Here is a 17,467-nt window from a genome sequence, read left to right on the forward strand (position 1 = left end):
GTTGTAACTTGTGTCTATGAATCCCATAAAGGAGTAGCATTTATATCCACTCACTCATTCCTATACAGAAATACCCAATATTATACTTATTATTATACTTAGATTAAACATTGATCTTCAAAAAGTAGAATAGAAGAAATTTGACATCCTATTGACCTAGACTCCCAAGTTTTCACCAGCATGCCTTCTCCATTTCATTCCATATCTCTCCTGCTTCTTACAGGGAGAGAGCTTGTGGCTTGTTGAGACCTAAGAGAGTACTGTTTGCCCAAGCAGCTTCTACGTCTTGAAATGAAAGGCCCTCATGAATGTAGTACCCTGGATCTTTCTACTTAAGCCAAATGCAGATTTTCATTGAATTTGTAGGAACTTAGCATGGCCAAGATTCCCACCTTATGAAATTAATTTGAAATCTTTCAATAGGTTTAAAGGTTAGGCAGAGACAGACAGAGAGAGCTGAAAACATATCCTTAGAAAATGAAATCAAGGCAATGATCAGCACCCCAACAAACAGATCTTTTCACATTGATAGAATAAACAACACCATATGGGTAGCAAAACAGTATTTTTAGGGGGATAAAACTACTCCTTGTAACCAAGTTGTAAAAAAATATTTCTTATTTGGGTCATGAGTAAAACAGGAACAGTCTGGCATAAAATTTCTAAAGAACACTTCGCATCCAAACATATTTTTATGGAAAGTCATGCTCTGAAAAGATCTAACAAGTATTTTGAATTTTTTTGCTCTAGGTAGAATGAATTTCAAAGTGGTGTGTGGGAGGCATCCATGAAGAATCGTATATTTATTAACCACTTCCATAGCGCTTTGAGCATGTATTATTATTTTTTTAGATATAAGTATTAATATATTCTGTGGCATTATTACATAGTTCACTATACTGAATAGGTCTGGGAGATAATCTTTATTTATTTATTTAACATAATTTAACTTCACAGTTTGATTGAAGGCAAGAACTGTAAAGCGATAGTTATACAAAATCTGTTGAAAGCATGAAATAACTTTCATGAAAATGATTTGATAAGGTGATATTTTTAAAAAGATCCAACTTTCCCAGTAGCTTCTTTTATTTATCAAGCCTATGAGAGGTTAAGCAACATATGAAGCAATAAGTCTGCACACAGCCACATTCCCTTTAATGCATTGATTTTCAATGCCTCTGGAGACATTACATGTGGTAAATGGACCATCCAGTAGTTTTTAATTGCTAATAAATTCTGTGTGATATACTTAATCAAAGCTCCACATGAGTTTTAGGACAGCCTTAGCTTTCTTTAAAAACACACACACACAAACCCAAACAGGTTTACAAGCTGAAAACAAAAATTTCTACCATTTACCATTCAGCCTTTCGGAAGTCAGCGAAGAAACACAAAATACTCTCCTTAACATTGTTATCAATGTGAGAAAATTGGAGAAGAGCTTACAACCCTGCTTGCCAAACCACCCCGTTTTACTGCCTCAGAATTCTTGATTTGCAAAAAAATTTCCTGCAAGCCATCCTTCAGACAAACTCCAGAGGGAAGAAGAAGGAAATATTTCTACATTAAATCTACCTTCTTTTACAATGCTTTGCTAAAAGTGGAATTACAAAAAATATCACTGCAATTTGGCAGGTCCACTCTCACCTTGCAAAACAGATGGAGTAAAATCATCCAGCTGTAAGACTTCAAAGACACGGAGTACCTTCTGTTCTGATCCATCACTAACTCCAGACAGTGTTCCTCACCAAGGGCCTCTCACTGAAATCTTATCACAAGGAAATACTTCCCCTGCCAGCACTCCCAAAACATTTTCTAATATGCTCATGCTAATATCTTAAACAAACAAGTAATACGTATTTATCATCTTGTTATAATAAAGAAGAAAATATAATTGCACACAAACAATGAAAAGTGTTGAAGCTGAAAATGTCTCTTCTCAAGATGGAGCACTGCATGACTAGGTCTGTCTTTCTCTCTTTACTTTTCTCCTTTCTTTTTTTTCCTTTTTTCTTCCCCTCCCCTCCCCTCCCCTCCCCTCCCCTCCCCTCCTCTCTCCTCTTTCCAACTGCTGCTTAAAACCCTCTAACATTTCCTGTTATTAATCCCTATCCTTATCAGGACTATCGAGCCTTATTTGCCTTGACCACCTCTGCCAGGACCCCCATCCCACAACCTCTGCCCAGGAACCCCAGTGAAGCTCAAGTCTGAGCCCCAAGCTCCAGCTACACCATGGGCAGGTGGGGGTCAGTGTCATCCTGGCTGGTCCTGCCTTGCTGCTTGCCCTTCCCACGCTGAGCAGGAACCTGCCCATTCCCTCTTGCTTGTTGCTAGTTGTTGGGCTGTTGGTGGGACCTGCTATTGCCACCAGCCCTGCCCTACTAGCTGTGGGGTGCTGTGGGGCTGGGCTTGGCCCACAGGGCCCTTGTGCCACAGCCACCCTCAGCTCCCTGATTGCCTTCCCTGATAGAGGAGCCTTGCTCTTGCTGTCCTCTGACAATGCTGATGTTCAAGGCTGCTCTAAGTACTGATGTGCCATTTGCAGAAATATTTCTCTTCGGTGCTCTGCTGCCAGTCTTGCTTTTGAACTGCTACACACAGGATCCTTTTTTTCCTTGTTCTTTACTTAGAAGAACTGTTGGAATAACTCCCTTAAAAATACCATGTGAAAATATTATAACAATATAATTATATTTAATTAAAATTATATATTATTAAAATATAGTCTAGTCCCAGCTTCAACAAAATCTGTAGCAATTCTGGTCAGTGAAAATTCTATTAATTGCATTTTGGATGCTACTTACTAAATTAAAGTCTCCATAATAGTACACCAGTTTCTCCACAGGTTCAGAATTTTGCGCCCTTTTGATATTTTTTCAAAGGTAAAGCAATGATCTAAAATGTGTGCTCCTGAGATCAGGTAGGAAATCTCCTCTATTCTTGCCAATCTCATCACTTGTTCTAGTCAATAAGTTCTCTTTCTGAACTTTTTTTTTTTTTTTCCTGAAATGAACAATGACAGGAAAAGGTCACTGAGCTAAGGCAGTGATAAGATAAGACTTGGGCTGTGAACTGGGTTTAGAACGGGCAGCTTTTCTGACTCTTCTGTTGGGTTTTGCTTTCATGTACTGTAGCAGAGGCAACAGGGGAAACTTCTGCTTCTGGCACAAGTGTAAGTGATGTTGAAACTCATGAGAACATCTGTTGGGATAATTCTATATGAAGAGAAGACCACCATACAAAGTGGATTGAGCTGAATTCTCTCAGTAAGTAATCATGCAGCAGATCATGAACTGAGGGAATAAAGGGCCTGCATGGCAATGGAAATTTCACATCCTGATGACACAAAGCCATTTCAAAGGAGAAGGAAGGAAGCAGAGGTTGATTCTTGTCCTCAGCTCTGTACATTCTTAGTTATTTAAAGTACAAAATAAAAATAATAATATAAAAAGCTATTATTTTTCCAATCTTTTTATGTTTTCTGTGTTATATGTTTCAGTTAACATTTGCCAAAAAAACAGTGAATGTTATACACAGTGCCCAGCCCCTGTAAAATGAATAAATGATATACACCGCTGCAGGATCTCTTGGTGCCAACATTAAATATGTGTCTGTAGTGGTTAAGTATGTAAGTTTAGAAAATGGTCTGCTGGAAGAAGAATCTGTAATTTAAAGGTGTGCATAAGGCACACTGTCAAAAACACTTGCCAGAAATACATGGAAAGTACATATGCTTATTAAGCAGGACATAAATTTAGCAACCTGGAGAGCACTTAGCCAAGCAAGCTATATATACCTGCATCACAAAATAAACATTGTATGGTAAGAAGTAATATTTAAGGAGGAAGTCAAACAATTTCTTAGATACAGGTACACACATGCACACACACACTCATACTTTGTACATAAGTTAAAAACCTAGATGTAAAGTCCAATGCTTCAGTAATTTGAACTATTTTCTTCATTTTTTCCTTTTTTTTTCATAATTAAGCAGAATTTACCTGTCAAATCACACTGCTATATAGCTTCAAACAATCATTCTGACACTTCCGCCATCTCATTATCCTACAATTCTCTCAGTTTTGGCTACTTACTCAAATAATTACTTAGTTCAATCAATGATGCAATCAGCAAAATAATGGCTGTACCTTGTCCAAGTCTGTAAGGCCAGGGTCACTTCTGAAAAACATTTAAAGAAGTTCAGAGGCCAAATCTTCTGTCCTCAGGAATACATATTAATATAAAAAAAATACATATGTATATACACTGTGGCATCAAGGTAAATGGAATTAACTGCAGTTTGTACAAAAATACTCCGAACTCACACAGCTGCCAAGACAGAAGCCTAAAAGAGAAATGGATGACTACCTTAAAGGCAACAGAGCCCCACTTCTGTTTTAAGATGGGATGAGAGTACTATACAGTGCTGGGAAATATGCCACGATGACAGTGTGAGACGCACATCCTTCCAGGGAGGTGCGTGCTGGGCACAGATTACTCTAGCGTCCCTACAAAGGTACTAAATGCCCGGGTCAACTGAATCCCATCCTGCCACCTAAACCAGGATGAACTGCCACAGCTGCTACCTTTTTTGTTACGTGAATACACCCTACAGGGAAGGTATATGAATACATTTAATGTAAATATATAACTTGAAGGCAAGTAAGGTTTATTCACATAACTATCAATAATATGGTCCATAAAATCTCTTGTATATACATACATATGTTTTCATGATGAAGGCTAGACAGATTTTTCAAAGAATCAGTGAAATTGTCATCCTTAAAGTTCTGGCAAAGCATAAATTAACAAATTTTTATTTAAAACTAATTTAAATTTTAGTCATGCTAACAAAACCAGAGGAACCTTTCCAACAGCTATTCAGTAGAAATTAACTCTGCCTCTACCAAAACTGAACAGCAAACTGTCTCCACCAAAACTGAACAGCAATGTCTGGAGATAAGTATTGGTACTGTGATTAATGTTCAGGAATTGTACACAGGAAACAAATTACTTTTCCAGCTTTCCTATGGATTCTGTCGGCTTTGTGAAAGTCAGTGAATTATGTTCATGCCTGTATTTACTAATGAATAGATGATGATGGAATATACCTGCTTCACAGGAGCAATCCAATATTAAGTTGATTTACTTTTATTGATGTTTTGAGAATCCCATACATGTTATGTAAATGCAAAGAATTAAGATACAGGAACCCCTGGCAATTAATATATCAGTTAAGGTATAGATTTCTCATTACTGCTATATAAAGTTATGCACAGAATTATCTTATTAGAAATAGTATATCCTAAAAATTAAATTAATTGTATAAGTTATAGATTTTAAATGACAAAAGTAAAAAGTAACACTGTAGCGTCATATAAAGGTTAAGGGACATAATTCTCTACTAGCAAAAGACGATAAGAAGTGAAGCAAAAGTTCACTGGCACTGCCTACCTCCTATGGGCAGAATAGTTCAAGTAGAGATAACCAAGTGCCTCACAGTGAAATGGTAGATTCAAAAGCCTAAATTCATTTTTAATTTGCTAATTTGGCATATACAGACCTAGATATAAGTTGTTAGCACTGTAAACATCATTAGAGAGCGAGCATTAAATATGTTTAAAAAATCTAACTATAGAAAAAGAGTGAAAGCAAAGCAGCATAGTTCCTGTTAATTTCCTGTTGGAAAAATAAATAAATTAAATAAATAAATAAATGAATAAATAGGAAGAGAAAAATAAAGAAGATAAAAGGTGATCTCAACACAGTTTAGAGATAGTCTTAAAAACTACTTACCTCTTATACTAATAAGAATGATCATGGATTGGCATGGTGACTGCAGCAAAAATAAATATTCTGTCCTGGGTTTTATTTCCCAAACCATATGCATGCAGGGCAAAGATCTACTACGGTCTGTGAGATATTGACACTGAAACCAGGTTTTTCAAAAGCTTATGCCAGGGAACTGGCAGTTTGAGAGACTAAAAGCCTTTTCAGCTTTTACACTTCTGCATATTCATGGATTTTAAGGCCAGAAGAGAAAGTCTGCACTGTAGAACATCACCTGATAACTTTTTAACAGAAGGAAATACTTTTCACCCTTTTCCTACATGACAATCATGCCAAATGACTTGCACATGAAGTAGAACAAAAGTTTATAAAAAGAACAACTGTCTTACACAGAATATTTTCATGTAATAGTCATCTACTTTCATAGGAATGGTTGTTTACAGTCATTGTAAAAATGGCTTATCTCAATTCCAACCTGATTGAAAAAATAAATAAGTTTCATCCATTGAGTCTTTTAGTAACTGTCTTCTAAAATAAAAGACAATCTACTAATTGGTAAGAACCAATGAGATCTGTGAAGTTGCCACTTTGCTTTATCTCTAGTAATGTAATTCCATGCTCGTGTAGCAAGTTTTTCAGCTCCTCAGTGTTTTATCACATATTCAAATCCACTATAGCTTCCAAAATCTTTTTTCAATATTATGTAAAGTTGTACGTGTTTCCTGAAGGCAGAGTGGACATTTAATTGCATTATTATGTATAGAGGTGGATTTCAAAACACATTTGATGAATTACATCACACAGAAGCACCAGCCTTGTGAGACAGTCATCATTAAGGCACATTAACAGAAGAAGCATATTCCACAAGATGCCTGCATCTCATTCCTCTGTTCCTCCACCTCCTGTCTAAGACCAAAGGGTACAAGGTGGCAGACATGCCCCAGAGTCATCTGATTTCTTTTCCACTAAACACAGCTATTCCCTCTAAGCAACCACACTGAGGGAAACAGGAAGTTTTAAAACCTTTATTTTAATTGTTCAATACAACTTTTGATACAGGCCCTGTCCCACGGAGTTCCATCTGTAAAAGATTTTTTAAGAGCATATGACTAACTGTACAAAGATGGTGGGGTGGTGGTGGGGGTGGACAAAAAATAAATATCACTGATTCAGTACAAAAGGTCAAAAGAATATCTATGTGGTCTTCTGAGCACTCATGTGGAGCTCATAGTATAACAGACTGAGGACATGTCCAGACTGAGGACATGCCATGCTGGGGCCATTCATGCTAACCACTACGGAAATCAACTCACCTTTCCCTGTTTAACTTGCAGATTCTCTTATTCAGCCTGAGTCACAGCACAGCACAGGAGCGCAAAGGCAGAGTGTACAGGGCCGAAATTCCAAAGAGTTCTGCAAAGGATCTTCCTGATGGAGTCAGACAACTCCCAAATGTCATGAGAAACATGAAAGGAGTAAACTACATCTTGACCTCTACCCAAGCACTGAATATAAAATAGTCAGAAGCAACATACAAGATCACATTTTGACTTTAAATAAAATGCAAAGGAAAGACAATCACACACTCTTGTCTACTGGAGCACCTGTACACAAAGGTAAGATGTGTGCCATGGCAGGTGCCTCAACAAGAGATGTGAGAACATCGTATGCTTTTGATTCATCTGTATGATGCCTTCAACTTCAAGTCATGGCCACTGGATAGGACTGTTCTCATCAAACAATGGGAAAAAAAGGATATATAAATAAATATATATACACATATGCTTCAAAGTATATATATGTGTTTCTGTGTATGTATGTATATATGAACAGAACAGCATGTATTGTTACCCATCAGATTGAGGGAGTAGCTCATGGCATCTTCATGATGGGAAGAGCTAAGAAAACAGACTGAATAGGTGCAAAAGAACATCTATAATGACAATATGTGACCAAAACAGCTGAGCATATGTATGGGAAATACTTGGTTGTACCATGTAAAGATCCAAGTAACAGCTGGAGTATACAGAAATACTGTGAGCTCCAAGAAGAAGCCGTTTAGTATGCTAACAGATGCATATAGAATTCATTCAATATTAAAACGTTTTATGTTATGTCACACTTCTACGTTTGGAATGAAAACTCATAACAGTTATAGACCCCTACTTTTGGCAGAATATTTTCATAATTGGCTGTGCTTTCATACTTTGTCATCAGTGCCCAGTGAAAAGTAGATGTCTGTTTATGTAGTTCTCAAATCCATTTTCCAGGATTTTTTTGTGCTTGCAAAAGAATACTGTTCATTAATCTACATAACAGTCAGTGGCTTATTTGTTTCCATGTGTTCTGAAAGATTATTTGATCAATGTCGCTTAGTTGTGTTAAATTTACACAGCACACATTTCACAGCTTCCACTGCTTACCTGCAACACCATCCCCTCCCTGCCTCAGTAAATAATGTAGCTGCGCTTTGTCATGTATTTGAAGTATTCAAAATTGGTCACTGTTAGAGGTGAAATGTAAGGCAGTATGTTTTGATGAAACGTGGGGCAGACAAAACTGTAAACAAAGTGATAGGGATTACCGGAGGTTGTTGGTTTTGATTCCCTCTTCTTTAGGAAGTGAAAGGGACCATCTGGGAAATTCACCTAGCAAATCACTTGCTGCTGCAGGGATCTAGGGCATCAGCGATGACTTCAGTACCTCACTTTTTTCCTGTGGCATGTTACAGCTGCACCACTGTTGTTTCTTATAAGGCTGAAGGTTATTAATGATAACTTCATGGATGTTGTGGCTTTTAGTGAGCTAAACTGTTGTGGACCCTCTTGGACTAAATGTCTATAACATAGGTTGCCATTTCCAGAAGAGGGGACTCGGTAACTCTGGTGATTCCTTGCAGTCCTCTTTTCTGGTAATTGATATTGTTATCTAAATCTACTATTTTGTTCATAAGCACAAACTTTCAGCTAGGTCTTCCTTGGAAAATATAAGCAAGTGGAGGAGAATAGAGGATAATTAACAGAAAAAGGCAAAGCAATGAAAGGATGGATACAAAACAAGCGATAAAAAGAAAGATAAAAAAGAGCAGAATGATTACATAGTTTTAAAGGTGAATTTTACTTCTCCCTCTTTCCTTCTTCTATTATTAAAACCACTCTCATGTCACCTTGCAAATCCAGTTCCCTGAGTAAGTGAGGATCTAAAAGAAGCATTGAGTGTTCTATTGTGCCTGATTATTCCCAGGAACTGCTATAGAGAGAAAATGAAGAGCACACAAAAGCACGGTACGTTTGAAGGTGTGTCAAATATGTGGCAAGACGTTTGACTATTGGCATTCATTCAACAAAAATACAAGATTAGAAGGGGAGATGTCTGTAAGCACTAATAACAAATATATTTATTTAAAAACCTCAGCAACATGTTGGTATAAAAGTCATTAAAGAAAAAAAAAAAAAAAAAGGAAAAAAAAAACTTTGACTTCTTTTCTCAGCAGCTGACTTGGTTTATAGAAAGGAATTCAATACCATAAGAAAAAATTAGGAATAGAGTTTGGGGATTATCAACTTCTTAAATAACAGTATAATTTTGGAGAAATGCAATGTATAGGAAGTGGCCAATTATCAAGCCATTCATCACAAATCAGTTTTGAGGATCAATTCTTCAACCTCCATTATCTGAAAAATAAAAAAGTGACAGTTCATCAGCTGTAAATAATATTAAGACTAAATACAGTTGCAGTGGGTAGCAATTATTGCTGTCCCTTTATATCTTGCTTAATTTACCATCAAAGAGTATTTAATCTTCCAAGAGCAAGATTTGCTCCCAGTCTTTCTCTAGTTGGTGAAGGAGCTGTGATAACAGAAGAAGAACAAGCTGCTGTGAACCATTTGACCCGGTAGGACTTGAACACAAATTCAATTTCCTTCCTAAGAAAAGAGAAAAGACACACAAAAGCAAGAGTGAGGCACTGAAGATATTATTAATTGTAACAAGGCCCAGCCCTGAAGGTATCTGTCAGGAACAAACCCAAGTCAACAGGAATTTTCCTGAAAAGTACAGACATGGGTTCCCAGGCTGTTGAATTATAAAAAGTGCTTGGCTGTACACAGGGAAAAAAATAGTAATTTCATACACCTTACCTCATTGATTGTTGCTGCACTTGAGAGCTTTCTCACTTGTCTGAACGGATGTCCAGCCATTAAAAACAAGTTGGACAAAATCCTGCATCCCCTCCAGGTACAACTGCTTCTGTTTCAGTATGAGGGACCAGTGGCTCCAAAGGTGAGTGAGAATGAAGACAGACAGCTGGATCTATGAGTAATACACATGCAATCTGGAATCAACAGCACCACTGTCTGCTACTTGACCAGAGTGCATTTTTTCCTTTAAAAAAAAAAATCTGAGAAAATTTATAAAAGGTCACATTAAAAATTATTGTCTTCCATTCCAGTTATACATTAGCTGGGATTTCATATGCATATGGAGCCAGATTGTATTCTCCATTACAGATATGTAAATCTGGAGTAACATCATCAACTTCAGTTTAATTGTTCTGGATTTACATCATTGTAATGAATGCCTTGCTGGAAACCAATTTCATTTTCAAGAGTTTTCACAGAACACGAAAAACAGCTACTAAATGTACTTCCAGTGGGAGGAATTAGACATAGAACCGATGTTATCATAGACAAAGAGCTTTGATGAATGCGACTGCTAGAGAATCCTAGAGCATTCATATTTTCTGACAAACACTGCACTAATTTTTGCGTACACCTGCACCTGTAGTTTTTTCTCTTCATAATAATCTGCTTAGACATTTATTATGGGTAACCCCCAAACCAGAAGATTCAAGTCTGGAAAAGACTGTCGTATAAACTTCTTTTTTAAAGGAAAAGGATCCTTAAATTACATCGATTTTTTGGTACCAGAAAGCCTCCCAGTAGCATATAACAATTCTCCTATCAAAGGGCAGAAAAAAAAAAAAAAAGACTTTTTTTTTCATAGAACTATGCGGTTTTCTCCTATATATATATAGGCTTTTCTCCTATATTTTAACCAATAAACTGACTTCTGGAGCTAGAAAATTGTGATTTTCTCAACTTTCTCATTTTCTAAATGTAGGGGAAATGAAACCCACAGTGTCTGATAAAATAGTAAAGCAAAATATAAAGGACTCAGTCTTTACAATGAGACCAACCTATAGAAACCCTATGTATGAAGTAGGAATCAATAGGAAAGAGAAAACAGGCTACTTTCTCTCACTCTTGTGTATATGATTGGGTAGGAAACAAGGAGGAGGCCACAAAACTCCTTGCATTCACATTTTGCAATTTTCATTAATTTGTTCCATATGCAGAATAAAAGGGGCCTGTTTCCATTGCAGTCTATTTCCCAAGCAACCATGGAAAATATTAGCATGCCTTCTACCTTTGTACAAATCCAAGCATAGCAAAGAAAGAACAATGTGCATAGTTCAACAGAACAGTTCAGCCTGCATTCACACACCAAAGATGTAAGATGCAAGCCAAAAGACATTGTAGTGACAGTGACTGTGCATGCCTCAGATACCAAATGTCAGATGTGATGATGTTCACTGGACATTAGAAATGACCTTTCATATTATTTTACTGACAAAACTGGAGAGAGAGAGAGTAAGAAAGAAACATGCTGAAATTAATTCTACCTCTGGAGAGATGGAGTCTATCTATGGCTAAATTCACATGCACTTCTGGAAACTGGATTCATGTAGTATCATATTATAACAGGTTAATCTGTTTATTTTATTATTATTATTATTATTATTATTATTATTATTATTTTCCCCAGTCAGACCACTTGGATTCAATATGTTTTCTTCAGTAACGGTAAGCCCCAGTAAAACGGATGTTGCAAGATGCTACAGGTGGAGATCATCACCAGAGATGACTAAAGTTTTACCTAGAGTGACATGCAGGAACTTCAAATGACTCTTCACTCTGCATCTCACATATGCTCTGGCTTTCAGATCCCAGGCAAGGTTATAGGCTCTAAATGCCATCTTAGACTGGGACCTTTCTTACATACAGCCTGCCAGGCTAACCTGCAGCAGTGTAAATGCATCCAGTGCAATGATAGTTTGGTTTCAATAGCTGGAGACAAACAGCCCTTGGCAGTGGCCTATGACAACAATACTGTTATTCACATTAGGCAGAAGGGAAAAAAAAAAAAAAAAAAAAAAAAAAAAAAAAGCTTAAGAAACACTTTAAAAGTCTAGCATTAAAGGAGTAACAGAAAGTAAGAACTTCCATTTAGAAACTCCATGAAAGCTCTGCAGTCTTGTGAGCCACTGTAACTATAATGCTCTGCACATTAGAATGCAGTATTATAATTGAAGGTCACTGCTTGCAGCAACCATTATTTACTGTTCTCTCCTTTAAAATTGGTTTTCTTTGCAGACTTAGAGAAAAATTACTAATCTTGTGTACTTCTCCATGCAGCCAGTTGCACACTCGAGCAAATCATAACTGTAACCATTTATTGCAGCTTTTCAATACTTAAAGGGGGATTATAAAAAGATGGACAGCAACTTTTTGCTCAATCAGATAATGACAGGACATGGGGGAATGGTTTTAAACTAAAAGAGGGGAGATTTAGACTAGATGTTAGGAGGAAATTCTTCACTCAGAGGGTGGTGAGGCACTGGAACATGCTGGCCAGAGAAGATGTGGATGCCCCATCACCAGAGGTGTTGAAGACCAAGTTGGAAGAGGCCCTGGGCAACCTGATCTAGTGGGTGGCATCCCTGCCTATGGCAGGAGGGGTTGGAACTAGATAATATTCAGATAATATTCAAGGCCCATTCCAACCAGAGCCATTCTATAATTCTGTGATAACGCATATTAACTTGGCCTACCATACATCCAGAGGGACAGAAGGCATCCAATTTTACTATCGCAGATTTTGTCTGACAGAAAAAAAGAAAGACAGCCAACTGCCCACAATTAGTATGTATGTGGACAAAATGGACACATGGTGTGTGTCTCCTTGTTACCTCACTTTATTGTATCTCCTAGGCATTCATGACCAGTAGTACATGTTTCTGTCTGGGAAATCCCAAACAGAAGTTTTACATGTGAGGAATGTCCTTTGCAATACACTCATGATGAAGTATTTATTAATCTAGGTAGAATATACAGCGTAATATAAGTATGGCTGGTTATCTCAAAAAACTATTTTCCCATATTATATCACAATAACTTTGTTATCCCAACGCAGAAAGAACAAAATCATTTAATAGGATTGGGCTTGCTATATTTCATGAAAGAAATGATGTGGAAGAGATAAAGTTATATGAGTTTTCAAGATAAAATATATGGTGTAAGAAAAAACAATAACAAGAATCTGAAATCAAAAATCTCATTGCTTAACTATTTAAATTCAAAGAACTACATTTGCAGAGCATTTACAGTGAGTAATTTTATAAGTCTTCTGTAGTACAGAGATTCAGTCTTGTAAAGACATATACATACCTATTTTTGCAACTGGGCAATGTTTCACTGATTTCAGTATAGCCCTAAATGGTTGTAAGAAGTTATATTGCTGTGAACATCTGGGTCTTACTGGAGGATCACTTCCCTAATATCAGCTCAATAAAAATATATAAAACATATATATACTCATAAATGCATACATACATACTTACATATACATATATATATATCGAAGACTGTGAAAATCCATTTCTTCCTTGTGTAACATTTTTTCAGTTAATGGTAGACATTCTGGACCAGATTTTAAGCTTATGTTACAATATGGCACCCCACAGAGAATGTGGTCTTTTTACACAAAGAAGAGGTTACCACACATGCTCACTGCCTGAAACTGAGGGTTCGAAGAGAAAGTTTAGATTGTCCTCTGAAGTATAATTCTTGTTTAAGGAGTGTTGTCAACATCAGTTTTTTAAAGTCATATTCTAAAGTGACTAAATAGAGCATTCTTCGAATAACAACCCTACTAGTTTTCAAAGTTGAATTAAAATTTGTTCACAGGATTATCTAATCTCCAGTTATTCATCAGAGTCTTTTCAGACAAGGAAACCTGATTTATTCCCCCCAAATATATATTCCTTACAAATCACTAATGATTTTCTCTGTGTACATTAGATAGCACTGATTTTAGGAAAATGTTAATTAGCCCTGTTTCAGCATCTGGTACTCCATCACTCTTTCACAATGAGGCCTCTATCTAGAAAACTTTCCACATAGCATAAGCATATAACTGCTTAAAATGGGTATTGACAAGATGGATATTCTAAAATTCAGAGTTGCACAAAGAAGTAACCAATTTCATAAAACATTTGCTAATTACCTGTCAGATTTAGAAAGAAAATATGATGGAAACACTAACATTAGTTTTTTCTCCAAATAATACTGATCATATTTCTGCAGCATGTACAAAATAATCAGTCAGAACTGTATTGGTAAGTGGTGGAGCCCACCACTACTTGTGAAAGAAAAATTCTTGAAAATAGTGTTGTACAACCAAATACCTACAATACAGTGTAAGAAAACTGATTGTTTCCAGGAAAAAATAAGCTCAAACATCTGTGATTTGGTGGAGGAGGTAAAACGTGATGAAAAAAAATCATTTGTGTTTTCTTTTTTTTTTGATTGGTTGCTTTTTTGTTTTTTTGGTTTTTTTTTTGGCTCTGATGTGACGGTGTAAGTGATCTTTAAACCTAGAGACAGGCCTGAATGAGTGCAAGTTTACCAGGAAAACTGGGGCTTCAAGTTAATTAAAACATAGATGATGCAGTATCTAAAAAGGTGATTCAGACAGGGCAGGTAGGAAACACATCAGCCAAAAAGTCTTCCCAGTTCCGTCCCTTTGCCAGTGGGTTTCACAGATATTTGGCCAGCTCTGGCAAGCAACATCTTCTGCAGGCTGAATAGGCCATTGTAGAAGCTGAAGGAAGCATAATGTATTACGTCCTGCAATGCTAGCCCAATTATTTAAAATATATTTCCCTTTATTAAGAAAACAGATATTTTCATCACTAGTTCCTCATGTAACTTTTCTCAGTTCAGCCACATAAAGATGGGATAAGAATTCCACATTACAGTAAGTGGCATATCAACTTGATATTTGGTGAACACTGCAGATGATTTTTCTCATGAAAACATGATTAGAGGTTATGCTAAACACATTTGCTCACCCATCACTACTAAAGATGCCATTACTCAGGTCTAATCATGGCTGATAATGGTACAGCTGTGAATGGATGGAGGTCAGAAGCTGTGAGGGTGCTCTTAGATGTTGGGAGAACTCCTAGATGTATTCAACAAACACCCCATGTACTTGATATATTCTGGGTAAAAAGGGTAGTTGGCAGGTAGTAAATTATAATTTTGTCTTATTGTCAACCCTGCTTTTTTTTTTTCTCTATTGTTTTGTTTCCTTTTTGGCAGAAAATTATAAAATTCTGGCTAGTTCCTTGTGACTGCCTTGCTCAAGTGCATCACGTGGGTACTGCAACCAGCTAGGAGTCAGATTTTCTACATTGTTCAAAATGATTCAGCTCAGTAACAGCCAGAACACTCTTCTGGAGGAGCCCAGTATCCTGAATCACCAGGGGAGCACAAGAGGATCTCCTTGATCAGGTCCAGGGCTTGTAAAACATTCTGTGACTCTTTAGCATATAAGATACTGCACAAGATAAACCAGTAGTAATGATTTCTGTAAGTGTATATGTATGTATATGAAACACTGAGGTGTTGTATAGCCCATTCTGTTCTAATACACGAATGTTTGTTGTTACTTCTAAAAACATTCTGTAATTACTTTTAAATTTAAAAAGAGTAGAATATGTCTGTAAAATAAGAATGCAGCCACAAAAACATTCTTTTACTCTACAATTAGCTTACAAACCTCTGACATTATTATTACTTTTTTTAATCCGGAGAGTGTTATTCCTGAAGTCTTCACTCCATATTTAATAATCTTTACTGCACACTTAATAAATCATACATATAAATGAACTGTAAACATAAACATGAATTTCACTAGGACGAAAAGGGGAGGTGAATTTGCATATTGTTCACAGTATAGAGTGGGTAGAATGACAGTGAGTGATGAAAGAGTATATAGATGTGGGGGATGATTCAGGCCTCTTAAAATTTGTAGAATAACAAAGAATGAGACGACTTTGATTGTCATCTCAGATCATTACAAACAGATTTTTAACACTTTTCAATAACTTTTTTTTTCATCTGAGTTGGAACTGATTAAAATTGGAAATGAAACATTAGGCTATATTCTTGTCTTAGCTACAAACGCATCCCACATTAAAATTCCTCCCTTCCTTCACCAAGTTTATTTGTGTATTTACAAGAGTAATGGCAGAAGCAGTAATGTACCTCAGGCAAGAGAGCCTGTGTGTCTATCATTATTTGGGTGACTGGCTTATAGAAGGTTCACTGGAATAATGCGCCCTAGAGCAAATGAAAATACCATTCGTATACACCAATTTGGGACTCGCTGTGCAAGTCAAAGTACTGAGTAAATCCAGCACTGGAGTGTATACACACTCTAAGACTACAGCTATTCAGAACATTTGTTCTAGAAATTTTAACCTTATTAAAAATGTTCTGAATAGCCGTAGTCTTAAATAAGTTTAAAGTCATAAGTCTTAAATAAAACTTATTTAAGACTAAAGTTTTAAATAAGTTTAAAGTCACTTAAATAGGTCATAAATAAGTTTTCATTAAAATTTGATGGAGAAAGTATGGGGATATATGATTTGCTCAACTAGAATGGCCAAGAAAGAGAATGATTAACAATAACCTATATGGTCTCCCTTTTTCATACCCACCAAAACCAGACACTTGAGTTAACATTTCAAGTTTTTATTTTTACTCCACAGGCAATGGAGACAGGAGTTAAAACTTTACTGTAAATAACTGTTGTTCTTCAGACATCAGTTATGTACAATCCCTTTCAGAATAAACTAGTAAAAGTGATTTTCCATATCACTCCTATTTCAAAGCTCTGCAAAGAATGTGGCAGTTCAAAGTATATCTTGCCATGTTATTTTGTAGTGTGCTACTGAAAGCTACTGACCAGCATTAATACTATTTGGATCCAGTACTAGCATCTCATTACTGCCGCTGTAAAAGAGGTAATCCAGTTGGGAGTTAAACAAAACAAACAAACAAACAAACAAACAAAAAAAAAAAGCAGGAACTTGTCACCAATAAGAGCAGAGCAGATCAATGGATAACTTCTATGATACAGGCCATTTCTTCACCCTCCCTACAGTATGCCGTCATGACAAATATCATTTTATCAAGCTAGCTGTCTAGTCTATAGGATTTCTCTTTATTCACAATATAACCACCCTCGCTTCTCCTTACCCACATAATGGAAACTACAGAGAAAAGCCCTCAGGGGATTTCAGCTTCTTAAAGCAAACTTGTCAGTTTTCATTCAGGTTAGGTGCCTGCATAATACAAACAATCAGGAAGGAACCAAATCAGTTCCTTTCAGATGTCGTTAATTCACACGTAGTAATTTGTTTGGGTATACACACTTAACATTCATGCGGATTCATTCTACAGTTACATAATACATGTAATGAGATGGTCATCTATAAATATACATATAGATATGTATCCCAGTACATATACATATGTATATGTAT

General features: G+C 36.4%; 1 protein-coding gene across 1 annotated transcript in view; it reads right to left on the reverse strand.

Moving 5' to 3' along the window:
• The window catches only part of NOL4 (nucleolar protein 4), a 189,580-nt gene that overhangs the window by 67,728 nt on the left and 104,385 nt on the right, over window positions 1–17,467 (reverse strand).

The sequence above is a fragment of the Cygnus olor genome, chromosome 2 (genome assembly GCF_009769625.2).
Source record: "Cygnus olor isolate bCygOlo1 chromosome 2, bCygOlo1.pri.v2, whole genome shotgun sequence".
Taxonomy (NCBI): Eukaryota; Metazoa; Chordata; class Aves; order Anseriformes; family Anatidae; genus Cygnus; species Cygnus olor.